The 16178-nt window shown below is 40.9% G+C and overlaps 1 protein-coding gene across 2 annotated transcripts in view; it reads left to right on the top strand.

Annotated features, from left to right (window-relative positions):
- Positions 1-16178, top strand: part of LOC124304039 (uncharacterized) — a 261121-nt gene that overhangs the window by 2773 nt on the left and 242170 nt on the right. The window lies entirely within an intron of this gene.

The following is a 16178-nucleotide window of genomic DNA, read 5'->3' as shown; positions in this document are numbered from 1 at the left end:
ATCTCCACGAATTGTACACCCTCGGAATCCGACTTTTTTTGTTTATTCAGAGGAAGTGCAATTCATCTAAATCGCCTGATATGACGGTGTGTATTTTTTCCAGACAGCAGCACTAATGCCGACCAAGACCTCGCATTTACAAATTTTTTAGAACATCGTTACTCTTACAATAAAATGAGAAAAAAAGTTTTTCCCATTTTATTTCCACGAGAAACTTCGATCGTAAATCGGGGACTATCTTAGAGTTGAGGTAAAAATATGAAAAAATGAGGCGATTGTTTTTGAATTATTTGAAGTTGATTCGGGGGGAGGCGAGGCGGCAATAATTCGTCAACCACCCTAATGTGCACTCAGGGCTTCTGAATCGGATAAAAGTCTGACAGGTCCGTCGGGATCTAACCTTACGTTCGCCATTGTAAAAGCAACGAAAAAAAAAGAGGTAAAGAAAGAGAGAGATAAAATAAAAACAGTTTGTTCTTTTTATCCTACGGCGTTCGCTATCGCTTTCGTTCTTTTCTCTCTCTCTCTCTCTCTCTCTCTCTCTCTCGCTGTCGGTCATCCGGTCACTCATCCTGCACTTCCACTGCGCTGCTGCAGCGGCAGACCTCGGCGCGTATATTAAATCTCGCTCCGCAAAAGAAGCAAGCCGACAATTAAACGGTCAATTATAAACCCATAGTTTATATTTTCACGAGCCTTGGTTGCGACGTTCATGGGTGAGATTCACGGGGTAGGCAGGAGAGGTAAAGGTATAATGCTCGCCTGACGTGGGCTCGTCTTCTCTATCAACGCGTAGCGTCCTACATCATTTATGAAAGAGGTAGATTTTCGGTACATGTATACCGGGCTCTCGGTGTCAACCTGACCAATTATTTTCCCTGACCATTATCGATTCGCTTAGTGATTTTTCATACGATTTTACGATCTCAAAAAAAGGAGACCTGAATTTTTTTCAGATTTTTCCCTCCAACCGTTAATTTTCTGTGATTATTCAAATCCGTCTAAAAATTTTTGATTCAATTAATTCATTTCAAACAATTAAACAAAAAATCAATTTTTAGACGGGTTTGAATGATGACAGAAAATCAACGGCAGGAGGGAAAAATCTGAAAAAATTCAAGAGACCTGTTTTGAGACCGTAGAATCGCATGAAAAATCGTGAAGCGAATCAAGAATGTGGAGGGAAAATCATTGGTCGAGTTGGCGTGGAAAGCTCTTGAAGCGAATGGATCGCGATAAAATCAGAGATTCGAAAAGTTTGCATTACCAGTTCGTACAGTTCGAATTGTGTCGAGGAATAATCCGATGGTGACGATAAGGCGGCATTGCTGTTTAAATAATTGTCGGTCGCGACTTACGAATTTCGAAAACGCACACGACGCAGTGTAGCTTCGTCGTCGACGGAAATGCGCAGTGGGTACACATCAACCGCCAAAAAATCCGAACTCTCTAGGGGTCGAAATTACAGTGATTACAAGCGCAGCCCCTCCGGGCGTCTCCGCACCTCGTCGCGAGGAGGAAAACTGTGTTCCGAGCATCGAGATACGCCTTATTGAGGGAGAGCAGGGGTTTGATTACACGTGAAACGTAAGTGGCGTTCGGTTTACTTAACGATCATAATCTATCGTGTAAAAAATTGACGTGCGGAGGAGTTCTCGAAGGGTGCCTGGTGGTAACACGTTCACAGCGTATAACGTATACACAGATTCGCCGATGTCATAGGTATGCACATTAGGGTGTCCGTTATTTACCAATTTGGTTTTTGACTTTGCAGCGCCCCTAGAATTTTTAGTTCGTGACCTGAAAAAAATATCAGACCCATACAAGCCCTTGATATTGATATCGAACCCTGCCACAAAGACGATACATTTCCCATTTAAATAACATGGGGTTTTGGCACGTTTTACAATTAATTTTTTTGTTTCATTGCCAGTTCATATGTGGCAATGACAAACAAGTATTTTTGTAGAAAATTGAACGCTCTGCAAAAACTTTCTCTTGACTTTTTTCGATAAATTTACTTGCTGAAAAGTTATTTAAGCTCAAAGTTAAACTAAAAATAATTTATTCGTTTTTTTAATTATTTTGACCGAAAAATTGTCATTATTTATGTAAAAATTAATTGTTTATTGCAAAAAATATCTCATTTCAACTGTATTATAAGTCAAATTAGTGTTAAATATTCCGATAACCAGAAAATTTAATTTACACTCTGAGTTGCTCTTAAAATTTTGCACTTTATTTGAAAAAATGTGACAGGATTTATAAATTTTTAATACATTAATGAACACAATTTATTTTATTAAACATTTCTTAGTGAAATTTGGAAATTTCTTTTTATATTCACTTACAATTTGAATGACATACTGTTTTTGACTTTCGTGCTTGGTGAGAGTGTTGAATCAACTTTGATCTTAAATAACTTTTGAGCAAGTAAATTTATCGAAAAAAGTTAAGAGAAAGTTTTTGCAGAGCGTTCAATTTTCTACAAAAATACTTGTTTGCCATTGCCATATATGAACTGGCATAGAAACAAGACAATTAATTGTAAAACGTGCCAAAACCCCGTATTATTTAAATGGGAAATGTATCGTCTTTGCGGCAGGGTTCGATATCAATATCAAGGGCTTATATGGGTCTGATATTTTTTTCAGGTCACGAACTAAAAATTTTAGGGGCGCTGCAAAGTCAAAAACCAAATTGGTAAATAACGGACACCCCAATACACATTCAATTGCGCCACATAGGTACGAGCTTCTCTTTTATCATTTTTTACGATGAAACACGTTTTTCCTGCATCCGTATACCGGAGAAAGAAGAATTGTTCGCTTACGAAGAACTGCTGTCAGTCAACCGTTTGCAACTTCCAATCCGTATATAAGAAATGAGGAGTTTGTTAGATTTTTGGAAATCGCGTGAGTTGAAATCAAGCTTCCAAAGTTCCTTGGAAATCGATCGAAACACTCATCTATCATTTCATTCCCGACAACTTCATATCCTGCTTCTTATAAACCCGCAAGCAGTGCAGGTTAACTGTTTTCACCAGTGAATTACCTGCAGTTGCAGAAGAAGCATGTATATGTATACCTTTGACATATGCTACGTTATGATTTCAACATGGAATTATCTTTGCGCAGCCAATCACTGCGAGTGTGAATTCTAAAGCGGTCATTTACTGTACATAACGTTTATTCTATCTTTCCTCATTGACTATTCAACGTTGTCGGTCTTGTGTCGACGACGTCCTTGTATCAGTGCTGCGCTGTCAAATTTTGTTATCTTTTACCTTACAAGCAGAGATGAATATAAAAAAGTGGTTCAGGCGTACAAATTTGTAGTCTCATACGCTACGGCACGTGCTACAGTGAATTTAAAATCGATTTAAAAGCAAAATAATACCGAAAATAAATAGCGTGAATAGAAACGAAAAAACGAACTAGGAAAATCTTCGTACGACTCTCTCGTGTGTTGCCAGCACTTTTTCTACACATGTACATGTATCCCGATCTTCCGAACAGCCCTGCTGCTTTTATAACCTTCCCGGCAGACACGATCAATCACTTGTCAATAGAAACCATTGTGATTTTCTCTCTATCGTGTTACGAAGCCAGGTATATATGTATATGTATAATATACTATACACGTATAGTTAACGATTCTTATCCCGCGTCAGACGATCTCATACAGCAGCGATGCGGCCAATGCGGAACGATATCGTCGTCTCGTATTTGTAAGTGTTATCAAGACTGCTGTTTTCTGACGAGTCGTTCTGCACTTTGTCTGCATTTCTTTGTTACGTCGGTAAGAACTGCAATCACAGTTTACATTTGCCGTCGGATAATTCCGAGAATGTATGTACATAATGTACTATAATCTTCGTGATCCTTAACCCTTACGTTGCACACCTCTAACTTTGAATATGGAAAAAGAAAAGATTCATAAAACAACAATATACCGGAAAATGGATCATTCTATTTTAAAAATCATAACTCACTGAATTTTCAACATTTTTAGCTGGAAATTCAATGAGTAACTCTCAAGATATTTCACAAAAAAAAAAAATATTCATTTCAACGCGTGGGGTTGAATTTTTGTGAAAAAATGAATAAACGATTTTTACGATATTTCATTATTTTTCCTGCATCAAATTCGATCGATTTGGATGTTTTTCACATGGAATAATGCGATGGACATGTCGCGGGGTCTTCTTGACCCCCGCGTGCAGTGTAAGAGTTAGTGTCACACTCACATCCGCAGCATAAATCCTCCTAATAAAATGTAATATCTATATTTGAATCCTCAGGCAGTTCTGAATTTATAATATAACAGTCCACTTGATTTCAAACGATTTTACGACACCCCGTACGGGTTGATCAAGCGGTTTATAAGTACGGATATAGCTAACTTACGTGTGAGCCTCGAACAACTTTGTGCCTCATACGAGCTGGTTTCTCTATCAACTCACGTTATACCTATAGTGCATATTAGATCTATAAGCGGATCGTGTAATAGCTGAACTTGAGACTGGCTGGCTGATTAACGAACTTGGTTAGCGTCTCGGTAGCATAAATTATCATCATAATACGGCAAACTTGAGTGTAAGTTTAAGGCGTTTCATACTACAGCTGTACACGTGAAAAAAAAAAAAAAAAATTAAACAAAATTGTTTCAATTATTCCGCAATTTTCTTTTCACGAATTATTTTTAACGTTCACGTGTTACGAACTCATCATATTTCAAAAAAATTCGATTTTCAATCACAGTCACGGAGGACGCTGAAAAGCCCGTCAGATCAACCTTTCCCATCCAATTAGGGTAGAAAACGTTCGGAGGAAGTAAACAGCACTGTTTCCTAACAGGCCAACAGACTCTCCTAGGATATTGAGTGTATACTGTTTACACGATTCGAGCGTGTCTATTGCTTATACACGCCGAGTTTGGGGCTCGCGCGGTGCCCGTTACGAAAGGCTTTTGTATCCAGCTATGCAGTTCTTCCACGGTGCATCGGAGGAGAAGATCCTCCTCGGCTGAAGCGGCCTTCCTCGCAAGCACATGCCGAAAACGCCATGTGTTACGGCCGGTCGGCCGCAGGTAGGAATAACGCAGCGAGAGAATTGAGAACAACGGAGACAACAACCTTGCTGCTGCAGTTGCAGCACACCGACGTAAGCGCCAGGTGCAATGCAGCGTCATAAGAGGGGGGGGGGGGGGGACGAGACGCGGCGTTACGGCTTTTTCCTGTATTTTTAGTCATTTTATACGTTCGAGCATCGGAAAATTATTTTATCCGATACTTCGGAACAATTTCAGAGGACTCGAGGAGGCTCAACTGTCTTTGGGAGTGAAATTTCTGCAGGGTAAAAAAATTCGACGAGGCGAAAACGATTTTTATGATGCGAGTGGTCGTGGTACGGGAACCGGAATGTGTACAAAGAATATCAACCGCGGAAAGGATTTTCGTTTACGAAGTAGGTACGTGGTATCTGATTCTGAAGTTCATTTAAATCGAGTGAATCATAGTCAACTCTCTTTACGGCTAAAAGAAAAACTGAATATACTCGTTGGGCGCAATTTATTCGATACATTGAGAAAAAATTTCATTTCTTACAGTTGCTGGAAAGTTCTGGTAAAACTGTTATCTTTTAAACAACCTATGAATTTCGATCGAATAACAAGAAAATATGATACAAATACGGATTCAGTTTGATTACAATTGTCTTCTTTTTGCTAAAACGTGAAGTCATTTTAGGATTCAGCGTACTCGAAAACATAATAATTACCGAGAACGTCCCATACAGCTGAAAAAAAATATTCTTTCGCAGACCTGTGTAATTGTTTTCATTGTAAGGGTTATTATTCGCAATAATTGCGTCACATTAAGGGCTTCCGACAGCATGACGGTGGGATTAAATAATTATCGGTTAAATAGGATCAGCCGTCGTTTCGTCGCGTTGCGTAGCGTCGCGGCTGGGCAGACAGTCAAAGGAGAAACGACGGCGCGTGCGCAAAGCGTCGAAACCACAAACCTAACCGCACGGGAATTATTCATATACATACTTTGTTCAGTTTTTCGTCCTCATTCGGACGTTGCATTACTATAATTCGTCACGTTGAGTGACTGCTTCACCGCCCCGCAAGGCTTGGGTCGCACTTTGAAAGTATTCAAAATCCTCGATGTGAAACCCAAAATTATTAAGTAGAGCTCCATTTGTTATGATTATCAAAAAGTACAATAACGAATGGAGTTGGTCTTTGCAGTGATTATTAGGATACTCTAAAATGAATAACATGAAAAATCTTTTTATGAACATATATCAGCGATGAATGTGGAAATATGTGTGGATTGTGTTAAGGTTAGTTGTTCACTATATATGGGGGATTCCATGTCAAGTCGAACGAAAAAACGAGATTTTTTGCCTGACCACTCTTCACGTTTTCGTCCTTTTACTCACTCGAAGTTTGTATTGAAAGCATCGAAACGGAATTTTTTCAGATTTTCCTGACCAAGCACTTTCTTACAACAGCTAGTCGCAAAATCAGCTTGTTACGATTTCTCATTTTTTCGAGTTGACATATCTTGAATTTCAGATAACATATGGAAAAAGTTCCTACGCAAAAGTTTGGAATCTTTGTATGAAAGTTCTAAGAATAATTTTGAGTAATTTTTCGTGCCCCTTCAAAGTAGGTATAGTTTTGATGAAAAATGTTGGAAAATCTTCTGTAACAAAATAGTGCCCGAATCGAATTGGCCGAAATCCTTAAACAGCATATCTTTTTCGATACGAAAGATTGTCTATAAGTTTCGTAGTGGGCGGAAAAGTAGTTGAAAAGTTACAAGCAACAGTTTACATGGAACTGTGAGACTTCTCATCCATTCGTACCGTAACGTGACGGTAACGACGGTGAAAGTTATACAGTCGGCATTACGATACGCGACACGTCGTTGAATTCTTACCTTGGATGAATGTGCTTCAACAATGTTGTCCGGCGGTAGGGAAATCACGTAAAGTGTCAGGAATCGCGATAAATGACAGACTGAAGTACGCTCCTCAAGAAAGAGTCGTCGACTGTTATAAACAACACGCGTAACAATTGACGATCGCGCTCGAGTGGGCAGGGTAGGCAAATCGCTTGACGAGCCGCGAACTTTGAACCGAATTCTCGCCACTGTGTGAATATTTGTTGATACATTTGCACCGCAACAATTGCACCGCCCACTATGAAGTTTTCAGACAACCTTTCGCATTGCAGAAGGCACGCGGTGTTACAAATTGTAGCCAATTCGATCAGGGCTCTTTTCAGTTACGAATAATTTGCGCGCATTTTGTATCAAAACTACACTGAAACGGGGTACGAAAAATCCGAAAAAATACTCTCGCGAAGTTCGCAAGGGAACCTAAAATTTTTGCGAGGGAATTTGTTCAAATGTCGTCCAGGTTTTAAGCTACTATAGCCGTGAAATATCAAACATTGTTGAAATCAATTTATTCGATGAACTGTCGCGAAGAAATCATGTGTCGAAAAAATCTGAAAGAATTCAAAGTTCATCCTTTTAATGTATACTTTGACTGTGTGAAAAGGTAATCGGATAAAAATGGGTCAGGCCGTTCTATTTGACGTGGAATACCCCATATATATTCGGATTTTTTGCATTCACTTAAGATTTAAGGAATTTAGTGCGGTACTGTTTTTGGGCGTCATAATCATGGCAAAAAAAAAATGCGATTTCTTCTTGTACATCTAACCGATTGTAATCAACAGTTCCTTCCGTAATTATTTTGAGTTTGAAATGGAACATTACGGTAAGGTACGGTTGAAGCTCGGTAGGGCGACGCAGCCGTCACTTAAGTCATCGAATATCTGTCTTGATGCTAGTCGTATGCATTAGTTTGCTACATCTAATGTATCCATCTTTTACGCTGTACACCGAAACTCACATCTGTATCGATCACAGGAATTCAAAAATTCACCATGTATTCAGATATTGAAAGTTTGAAACTTGCACCACGATAAAGTGAAATTTCATCACGACATAAAAGATGTACCATTTTCATACGTAGTAAAATTATTTTCCATTACGACATTTATGAAATTGTGACGGTTCTGCTGAATCTTAGAAGCCTGAGTAGACTGTAATTCATACCCCATTAGGTATGGATAATTGTGAATTATTGCTACTCAGCAAAGTAAAATCTTCGATCATCTATCGGTCAGAATGCACTGTTTTACACACACGACAGACTCGTTGAGTATAATGCTTGTAGTCAATTTACTTCGGTTAAAATGGATCTTCAAAAGTAAAAGAAGCATAAAAATATTTCTCACCAAGCTCGCTTAATCCTCATCCTGGATAAACCGGACCCGGTTAATTGATGTTACGCTGTAATTACCCAAATCACTTGAGAGACACTTTTATCCGTCCAATATACAGAACATAAAGGATCGCGAAGAAGAATTTCGTGGAGAATCGGACGTACCACCACTTGGTTCTGATTCGTAGTTCCGTAGTACGAAAGCACAGGTATACACACGGTACTGTAAAACATAGTATCCCACGGTACAATAATGTTCTTTCGTATAATTACGATCGGAATACGGATCGAGGGTCATACAACTGACCGGCCAGGCACACATCGACAACGCGATATAATAATTTTCAACCTAACCCAACTCCAATAGGTCACGAGCAAGTATCGCGGTATTCACTTTGAAAATTGAAATTAGTAGGTATATCACTCTATTTCATACTGATTTATCTAATCGGTGATCCCCGATCCCGATCCCGATCCCGCGCCAGCACACCGCACCGCATTAAACTACCCTGCATGCGGCGTGGATCGTCCCCCTCCCCCCCCTCACGACCAAACCGCGGTTCCCTTCTTCCTCGATCGAGTTGTTGGTACACAAGGCTATAACGGGCACGCACATTCATCCTCATTCAGGCATTGTCAATACACCTACACGGAATGAGTAGGTACAGGGTGAACTACAATATAATATACCGAAGGGCACTCACCTTTGAGAAACCGGTTGAATATATACGTATGTTGGATACTGAAAGCGTCGCAACTTGCAAATAAAGGACTTTAATTTATGTATTCTCATGATTTCGGTGACAGAGGAAGAATCGGTGTGTGACTCTGTAATTTCTGTCCATTGAAGCTTCGCCCTCGGCGCGACGATGTCGGTAAAAATTATGCAGAATTTACGATAATGAAAACCACTCGTAAATGATCTGGTAACAATAAGCATCCTCGACAAGGTTACTTTGCCAAAAGCAAGACGAAGGAAAGAATCTGTCTCTGTTGAAAAAAGCGAGGCTGACGAAAGATTCTTTTAATATCGCGTATTGTTTTTTACTTTCTTCAACAAACACTATTTTCTTTATACGAGTTTGCCAAAATTCGCCACCCCGTATACGTTACACAACGCACGTCGCAACACGCAGGTCTGTGTATGTATTTACGTACGTACGTAGGTACATAGAAGCCAGCGTCGATCACAACAGAGTGTTCTCAAACTAATCATATCTTGTATTTGGAATGGCTATACAACCTAGTCTAACGACCAGATGGTGGTTGGCTCCGCGGCAGGGCGACGGTACACGATCCGGTGATTGTTTATGGGCCCATTAAACAAGTAACTCATAGTCGCATAGTAAACATTACTATAATCCAGGCAGTCGACTAGACCAGCTCGCCGGCCAGTCGGTCGAACTCTCGCGAGTTCACTCGAGCTATCTCCTATCTTATCCCATTCCATCCCATCCCATCCCATCCCATCACATCCCATCCATGTTTTCTCAAATCCGCTCTAGGCGTATACGATTACGTTATATACAAAGCAGAAAACAGTGTTGCCTCGGCGTGCGCAGCTTTACGATCGCTGACACCTACCGACCCACGGAACACCGCCGATATTACGACCATGAATATTAAAGTAATTGATGCCTCCATAAAATTGTATGACGCGCGGTCCGTCTCTGATCTCTGCTCGTGCTGTCCGGAGTTGTCGCTACGGCCTCGTGTCGTTGCGAATGTGATTAGCCGCGATTTACGCACCGCGCCGCGCGAGTGCCGTGCGTTATACATCCGAACTCGAAGACCTTGGAACATGTGAGGGGATTTTCGCGAGAGTGTTCGACGAGACGTGTTGAATTGCCGCGCTCGAGTCGCGCGTCTGATCGTTTTAAGGATCGGTACGGTTGGTGTAAAGAAGAAGATGAAATAAAAAAACAAAAAAAAAAAAAAAAAAACAATATATACACGAAAGTGAGAAGGAGAAATGAAACATTTAACGTAAAAATACAGAAGGTGAAAAGTACTGGGATGTGTACTTCTCGAGCGGAACTTGATCGGGTGACGCGGCGCCCCGCGTTCGAATGCTTGCGTGTGTCGGTATCGGTGGGTGTAGAGGGATCATCCGGTACGGGGATCCGTATGGGATTCCATGCGGGATAAAGGGAGGAACACCGTGTAACGATGTATCATGCTGTTGCGCCCCCGGCGCGTCCCGCAATGGCGGAGCACTGCTTTGAGTCGAAGCTTTGAAACGGGCCGCTTCGTGGTCCTGCATCATTCCTTTACACGCCTTCGATGCCCAAACATGAAACCGCGCGACCGATACGAACGAGCACCCTTCGCTCCTCGCCGCCGCCAGTACGGCCCGCATCGACATTCCGTGTGCTGGAAATCTTTTCGCGTGGACACTATTAATTTCTAAATCCCTTGTAGACGTGTACCAACGCCCGTTGGTCTTCGAGAACTTTGGACAGATTTTATGTTCTTGCCACCCAACCAAATTCCGTTTCACGTACACGCTTGATACACATTCGATTATTCATTGGCAGTCTCGGTCGCAGATTTTCACGAGGAATACACGTGGTGGCCTATGGGGCGATAGTCCTGAATCACCTTGTACATCGAAAGCGATCTTCTCGTTATTTATGTTTGTTTTCAAACATTTCATGTCTATTTATATCTCGAATTGTCCGTCGTGGTCAGACATGAAATGCATTTCGAGGATGCCCGACTTTGTGAAACATCCTGTGTCTAAATCCTTCGGGGTGAAACTTGTTCATGGGTTGCGCTCCGTACATCGTCTCGTTTACACGCAGTCAGGTTGAATATTTCCTCGTCAATACAACCATACCATACAGTGGTACAGTTACCTTACACTGTCACACTGTTTGCCTAACCTAACTCAACCTGGTGACACGTTAGAGTCGAGTTTAAAGCTTTCCCAACTGCCATACAATTGGAAGTCAGTAGATCAAGGAGCAGTAGCAATGGTGCGGCATGTTTGTTGAGGTGTGTAAGCGTGCCTTTTAACGTCAAAACGACACTTGAGGGAAGGAACACGGTTAATTAACTGTCAGAAATTCCTAGTTTAAATAATTTGTGAAAGTGTATTTGAACTTATAACCGCACAGTCGGTACAGTAGATCAAAGTTCTCCTACTAGTGAACTCAGGGTTTGGTTCCTGCATTGGCTGACGATGAGTAAAGCTGCCTCACCTTACCCTTGAATATGGGTAAGTGAATTGTTATTTGTACGACACAGACAGGTTACAGAATAGAGTTTTTTGTAAGTGAGAACCAAGTCTGTGACTGCTACTATGTGTACTTACATAGTAGCAATAGCACTTAATTCCCACTTCCATCGCAATGATCGCCCACGGGCAGTTTCTGCCCCATATCCCGTCTTTCCTATATTCGTGATAATGGGTATAATTTACACACATGCACGTATTACATAAGCCGATCTTTCTCAGGTGTTTGCAAAGGTCTGAGTGAAAGTTTGTAAATCGAGCAACAAACTTGTGCTGATTAGAACACGGTATCAACACCTCTATAAGTGTATGTCTACACTCGTTACGTCTGTCTTTACCAACCGAGAAAAATTCTGATCCTTCCTAAGTAAATTCTTGGAGTTGATCTTCTGGATTTTTCGAGTGGCTGAAGTTAGATTGTTGCCAAACGAAAGTTCCTACTAATGACAGATTGCATTGACAGAAAATGACAAATAGCTTTCCAGTAATTTGCTCCGTATAATGTTGGCGAGGTTTTGTTTGGTAGTTTTTTACACCTCGGTTCACGGCTTCGAAGTTTGTCGCACACTGGCAAAACCGCGATGAATTATTTGCCAGGATACATGTATGCTTAGACATACTTCGATGTGAGGATATCAATACAGGTATCATGAAGTTACGTATAAATATCATTAATCAATGAAGAATATTATTAGACGGTAAATAAAAATCATACATGCATATAATAAAGGTGATAGGCAATACCTGTTGTACGTTAGCCACCTTTTAACGTCAGACCAAGCTTATGCAAAATAACTGTCAGCAGTATTGGAAAAGTACTCATCCTACGTCACCCATCATCAAAGAAACGGTAATTATATTGGCTGTAGTAAAAAGCTGGTGCTCGGTTAATTTAAAATGTCTATTTTATTTCAAAAACATTTATTCGGGAAATTCTGACAGTCAATTTTTTGTAATTGCATTTGGTCCTTGTGGGGAGGGGGGGGGGGGGGCAGCTTGTACTCGTCGTGCCGCCATTTTATTATTAACTTCACTGAAAAGATTCTAAAATGTTCTTGAAACTATAAATAATTAAGCCCTCACGCGGGTGCGCGGTTGATTTTCAAGTTTCAAGAGATTGTCCCGGTATAACTCGATTCACATTTAACGACATCTTCGTCCAAAGCTGATCAGACCCAGATGGACAACCACGCCCGTCGCACCAAAATATATAACGAATGACAAGTACCATACTGTCCAGTACTTGTATTCAGCATACTTCAGCGATATTGATTTCCGTAGAAACTCATCTCCGTGACGCAGCAGCGAAGTTTTCGACATGTCGCCTGCAATTTAACGAAAATAAAATACGAACCCGTTCGGTCTCAGAGTCTGTTTTACGCATAGCGATCGCAGAGAGAATTTCGTTCCTGGCGGGTGGATGCGGCTGGGTACTTTGACGTACGGTTATTTATAGGATAACCGTTAGCTTATTAAAAACATGCGTCATGATGAAATAACTATATGCCACGTATACGGCGGATAAAAATATATCGGATGATCCGGCATGCGCGTTGAATACGCGGAGTAAGTTAATTGAACGGACAAATTATAGATTTTAAGACCAACGCGGTATAAACGTACACGCATTGTACGCATACCTGCATCCCTACATCCCACATTATTGGAGACCACACGCAAACCAAGGCGAGTTAAATTCTCCCATTACGTCCATTGTGGCAGGCCTTAACGCGGCTAAAATATTGGCATTGTCCGCGACGACGCCCACGGACGTTATCAGGTATCAAGCGTCGTGACGCTATTGTAACCGTTGACGGCGCTAACAAGCTGCCATGAGTTGTGTCTAATGGAATTATCTACGCAACGCGATGCTACGTATGTATAATGTACAAAACGCCCGTCCGCGTATCCCGTTAGGGAACGTGACTATATTAGGGGTAGGATACAACGGAGGGGGTACGTTTGTCAGGGTTACCCCACGTATAAACCACGAAATTGAAAAAGTTTTGATTTCGCCTGTCTCGAGAGTACAAATAATCAAATAAATAAAATAAAAATATAAATCAAACGAGTTCTTGGTCTTATTTTCGATTTATAACCAATCATCAGGTGTTACAAGATGTCCCCGAAATTTCAATTGCCGGGTGGAATTGTCCGATAGCACAAATTTTCAACCGTTCTTTAATAGTCTTCACCACATGGTGAGATTTACCATATGAAATTTGTCTACGTTACGTTTAGGGCCGTAACGCGAAGACCCAGTCGGTACAAAATTCTAAGTTATTTGACTCATCTGTAATCGTTACACGAAGTCGTTTTTTTTTTCTTTTTTTTTTTGCAGCAAATTATTTTCAATTTCGTCCTTTTACCGCCGTATCAAGTTTCTTGCCGTGTTATATACATATATAGGCACATACCTAGCCATAGGGAATCCGCGAGTCTTGTTCCGTCAGCCGTGATAATGTTTATTCGAATTTAAATAAGAAAACAACCTGTTGAAAGTCTGGCTAACGCTGGGGCTCCCGGTCTGTGGAAGAGAAGGAATCAACTCAATTAAATCTCTCCATGGACGCGTCCTAATTAACTCCTCAATTACGTTGCTCCACCCCCCCCCCCCCCCCCCCTCCCCCTACCACCGTCCGCACGCTTTTCAGCAAACAAAGAAACCCGTCGATCTCTAACGTAAAGGGGAGACCGGCGGGTACAGGGGTTGACTCTTGCCGGGGATCGAGGCTTTGGGTACACATTATAATTGCGCATATTAAAATGGCGTCACGGCCTGCCAGTCAGCCATCTTTAATCAATAATGGAGCATGAGGGACCATGACAACAGATACCCTTTCCCAGCTCCCCTCACCTTTCCGCACCCGCTCTACTCTCATACTCTTCCAAAGACTCTCGCTCTCTCCGTCTCGGTACCCTCGAGCAAGGGTTGCTCGACCTGCTTGGCTCATCCACCTCCCCGGATGCCCAAAAGGTTTCCTTTCACAATCCCCCTGCACTACGCCGGTGTCGTATTACGGCCGCGTCAATCTCTGGCATCCGTTCCGAGCTGCGTCAATTCTTCGTCACGATCTGTAGTTCTTTTTCCAGTTGTTACGAGTGAGTAGCCGCATTTTATGACACCTGTGATAATTGTCTCTTCCCTATTGTTTCGGAAATTGATATCGTACTATTTCGAATACGTAAGTAACGCTGAATTGCAGATTTTTATGAATTGCGCTGATTGCATTGTTTGTTCGAGTTACGAATTAAAACGAAAACGATAACTTAGGATGGACGAAAAACCGACTTGACAAAATACGTTTGGTTGAATCAACAATTCCTTATAATTATCAGGATATAACTTCGAGAGCTAACGTGACACCTAAGATGACTTTGCATAACTCGTGGCGTAGCTTCGCGGGATCTTGAGTGACATTGTGATATTTCAAGTGACCACTTCACCTCGGATGATTTCATGAGAAGTTCAAGTGAATTCAAAAGACTTTTTACCAGGATGTACACTTGACTTTGAGAGCGGGATTCTCCCCTCGGTATGACAAACCTCGTATTTTTTGGGTACAACAATCGCTACTAACGGATCAATTTACGGCTAGACTCTCATTCAACGAACCTTATCTAAAAGTTCTGTACAACTAAAATGATGCAACTACACAATTCATAGTTCGAAGCGATAGTAATGCATGCAATTCTGGTGCACGAAGCATTGCCTCGAGGTATAATCATGCTCCTAAGAAGTTCGCAGTCGTATCTAAAATACAAATTAACAAGCTAAATATAATATACCTAATAAAAAGCTCAACTATCCCTGAATAACGTAAGCTGTAATTAAATTTTACGAAATTAAGTTCTTAGTTCGAATTCTCAATACTTGTAAATTAAGTCGTAACACTGCTTGGACTGCTTTATCGGCATGCGCTAACCAAACGGTTGGATATACGTGAAATATAACATCAGCGCGATGTGATAGATAACTTTACGTTTCGGGGTTACAAAGCCACCTTTTGTACAAGCTTCAAGCGAAGAGACACTAACGCGATTAAGTGTACATTCAACTTAGATTTGTCTACCCATGCGAAACCGCTTTTTGTATAGAAATGACCATCGAAGTCCGTTCAAAAAAAAAAAAACAATCCGTTTCGCCGAGGTCTTTATTGTGTGCCATGCGGCTGATGGTGCAGATTGGTTATTATATATGGGGTATTCCAGCTGAACTCGACCCGGTTTGGACCTCATGGATTCGGATTCAGTTCTCAATTTTTTTCGAAATTCTATTAACCCACAAAAAGACCCTCAATTTTTTTGAGATTTTTAAAATCAAACTATTTCGAGTTATGATTTTTTGTTCAAATCACCTTTTTTCAAAAATGACATTTTTCAAGAGGACGTAACGCAAAAACTTGAGGTCTGACAATGAAATTTCATGCAAACAAAATACTCGTTTCGACCCAAAGTTTCATAAAAAAAATGTTGAATAAAAAAAATAAAAAAAATGATGTTTCGTCAAGTACGTCACAATTAATTTGGCTCGATTTTTTTTTCATCAAAAGGTGCATTTATTACAAACATTTTAAGACCAGGATCAAGATGCCTGGAATTTTCGTTAAAAAGTTACAACGATTTCA

Source organism: Neodiprion virginianus, chromosome 4, assembly GCF_021901495.1.
Source record: "Neodiprion virginianus isolate iyNeoVirg1 chromosome 4, iyNeoVirg1.1, whole genome shotgun sequence".
Classification (NCBI taxonomy): Eukaryota; Metazoa; Arthropoda; class Insecta; order Hymenoptera; family Diprionidae; genus Neodiprion; species Neodiprion virginianus.
This window is presented reverse-complemented; position numbering and strand designations above follow the sequence as displayed.